The sequence below is a fragment of the Oncorhynchus gorbuscha genome, linkage group LG07 (genome assembly GCF_021184085.1).
Source record: "Oncorhynchus gorbuscha isolate QuinsamMale2020 ecotype Even-year linkage group LG07, OgorEven_v1.0, whole genome shotgun sequence".
NCBI classification, from domain to species: Eukaryota; Metazoa; Chordata; class Actinopteri; order Salmoniformes; family Salmonidae; genus Oncorhynchus; species Oncorhynchus gorbuscha.
In genome coordinates this window covers 19,133,443-19,136,910 of record NC_060179.1, presented here as the reverse complement: position 1 = coordinate 19,136,910, position 3,468 = coordinate 19,133,443, and the positions used below count along the sequence as shown (strand labels likewise).

General features: G+C 48.1%; 1 pseudogene; it reads left to right on the top strand.

Annotated features, from left to right (window-relative positions):
* The first annotated feature begins 551 nt into the window (after positions 1 to 551).
* LOC124040485 lies at positions 552 to 2,413 on the top strand (annotated as a pseudogene).
* The last annotated feature ends 1,055 nt before the right edge of the window (positions 2,414 to 3,468 follow it).

Genomic DNA, 3,468 nt, shown 5'->3' with positions numbered 1-3,468 from the left:
TCCTGTGGCGGGCCAGACGCAGTGTGCGCTAACCAAGGTTTCCAGGTGCACCTCTGACACATTGGTGCGGCTGGCTTCCGGGTTGGATGGCGCTGTGTTAAGAAGCAGTGCGGCTTGGTTGGGTTGTGTATTGTTGTGTATTGTTGTGTATTGGAGGACGCATGACTTTCAACCTTCATCAGCATCAGCACGGTGGCTGGCAATTTAGAACAGCATAAGTGAAAGACTCATGACTCTCTGTATCTCCCTAGCCAAGATGCGTTATGATACTTTTCTTAGTGCATACGCACCAACGTTACCATCTGAAAATGAGGCAAAGGACTACTTCTACTAGATGAGGCCCTTCACCACATCCCCAGGAATGACAAGATCTTTCTGCTGGGTGACTTCAACGCTAGGGTGGGACAGAACAACAGGATATGGAGCGGAGTGCTGGGTAGGCATAGTGTTGGCCAGGTCAATGAGAACGGAATGAGACTGCTAACTCCGAGCACAATCTCATTGTCACCAACACCTTGTTCCAGTAGAATAACAAATATAAAACATCATGGATGCACCCACGCTCCAAACACTGGCCCCTGATTGACTACATCATAGTGAGATGTTCTGACACTAATGACGTCCTGTTGACACCTGCCACGAGGGGTGCAGAATGCTGGACAGATCACCGTATTATACTGGCAAAACTCCAGGTGAGTATACGTCCCCTCCAACGCCTGCAGAAGTCCAGTAAGAGGAGTCTGGACTGTATCCGGCTTGAGAATAATGCAGTAAGGGACGAGTTCCGTCGCTCTCTCGCTGAAAGGCTGAGGGAGACTGAGTCTCTTCTGAGTGCAGAAGACCACATGGACCAGAAGTGGGCATCTTTAGCTCAGTGCTCTATCATGCAGCGGCCCGCTACTTTGGCTACAGAGGAAAGAAACATCAAGACTGGTTCAATGAGAACTCTGACACCATCACAGCCATACTGGACAATATGCACAAAGTGCACAGGGCTACTCTCAACACATCTACATCTGCTACCCTTCGCAAGCAATGGCACACATCGCGCAAGGAAGTGCAAACAACCTTGTGTGCGCTGCAGAACGAATGGTGGACGAATAAGGCACAGGAAATCCAAATTTATGCAGACAAAAAAAACATGCACAATTTCTACAACTCAGCTAAAGCTATCTATGTCACTAGAAGTTGCTCCATCACCCCCATGACAACAGCTGATTGCCTGACTCTCTTGAAGGACCAAAAGCAGATCTTGATTAGGTGGGCTGACAACTTTGAAGCACTACTCAATCAGCATTCTCCTACAGACCCCTCCATCCTGGAAGAACTACCTGTCTGTCCACCCATTCAAGACCTCAACCATTTGCCAACTTTCTAAGAGGTGTTATCGGCTATCCGTTCCCTCAAGAACAACAAGACGCCTGGCACTGACAGCATCCCGGCAGAGCTACTTAAGACTTCTGCACCAGAACGCTCCACCAGCACATTACTGAGGTTTGGGACCAGGTGATGGTTCCCCAACAGTGGCGAGATGCAAACATTGTCACCATCTATAAGAACAATGGTGATAAGTCCATCTGCGGGAACAGCCGGGGGATATCCCTTCTGGCTGTTGCCGGCAAGGTCCTGGCCAAGGTGATGCTACACAGGCTGGTGAACATCATCACAGAGGAACTGTTGCCAGAGTCACAATGCGGCTTCAGAAAGAACAGGAGTACGGTCAACATGATATTCATGGCACGGCAACTCCAGGAGAAGTGCTGTGAACAACATTATGACTTTTTCATGGCCTTTGTCGACCTCTCCAATGCCTTCGACACAGTGAAGTGAGCAGGGAACTACTACGGGGCCTCCTACTCAAATTTGGCTGTCCAGACAAATTTGTCAACATCCTTTGCCAGTTCCATGATGGGATGATGGCTTGGGTGGCCATTGGAGGGCAGAGGTCAGTGCCCTTTGGAGTAAGCATCGGTGTGAGGCAGGGGTGTGTGCTGGCACTGGTATTCTTTAACATCTTCCTCCTATGTGTCACCCAGCTTCTCCACAAGGAGCTTGAGGACAGCAGTGGTGTTGCGGTGGACTTCAGGCTGGATGGAAACCTATTCAACATAGGCTCCAAGCAACCACCATGGTTTTTACGGAGCGGGTTCTTGAGCTGCAGTATGCTGATGACTGTGCTCTTGTGGCCCACACTCCGGAAGGCCTTCAGTCCATCCTTGTAGCGGCTGTGAGGGTCTATAGCAGGATGAGACTGTCTATCGACACCACCAAGACAGAGGTGGTCTGCCAATGGAGATCCAGTCCTCCACCCACCATGCCTGTCTTCACCATTGAACACAAATCACTGGCAATAGTTCCGTCCTTCAAATACCTGGGCAGCATCCTCTCGGAGGACTGCAGCATCGACCTCTGAATTCAAAATAGGATCAAGCAAGCATCAGCTGCCTTCAGGAAATTCAGACGCAGGGTCTTCAAAAACAGGGATCTCCACCTCCACACCAAAGTCACCGTCTATCAAGCCATCTGCATCACCACACTTATTTACAGCTGTGAAGCCTGGGTCATTTACAGTCGCCACAACAAGCAGCTCAAGCGATTAAATCCTGGGAATCAACTGGTGCCACCGTGTGCACCATACAGAAATACTTGCTAAGACTAACTGCAAGAGTATGGAGGCCATGGTCACCCAAAGAGAGGAGAGGAGCACAAAGAGACAGCAAAAACAGCTCAGGAGACACACAGCTATGCCTGCCCTCGCCAACACAGACTGCATATGCCCCACCTGCAATAAAGTTTATGGATCTCAGATTGGACTCCAGTCACCAAAGAACTCACCGTTAACTCAAAAGGGGAAGTCATCATCGAATATGATGGACTACCATAAGCAAGTAAGTGTGGGTGTGTGAGTGGGGGGGGGGAGTACACAAAAAATAAGCTGTATAGATTTATCATCTTTCATGCATCTGGAACTTTGGCTACCATTTGGCTACCTCCAGATGATTTTCCGATTTGATTTGGTGTTTCTGTACGAAGAGATCACTGCTGCCTTTGCTGAGTTATGTTCTGTGTATATTTAGTGAAACATTGATGGAATATTCTCATAACCCTTAGAAAACTGGACACGTGAATGTTCTTACAACGTCCCATAAAACCCATCAATCAAATGAATGTGTTATATTCTGAGACCATTGAAACCACGTTCTAGATAAGTTCTGCGTGACATAACTTCAACACCAAAACATGCCAAAAAGATCCTCAGAAGGTTTTTGCTAACAGACATAGTTAGGGGAACATTCTAGCAGAAAACTGGATACTCAAACATTAGGGTAACTAAACATTATTCTCTCTCCCTAGAATTGTTAGTTGGGTTTGTGGTGCAGCGGTCTAAGGCACTGCATCTCAGTGCAAGAGGTGTCACTACAGTCCTTGGTTCAGATCCAGACTGTATCACACCTGGTTGTGTTTGGG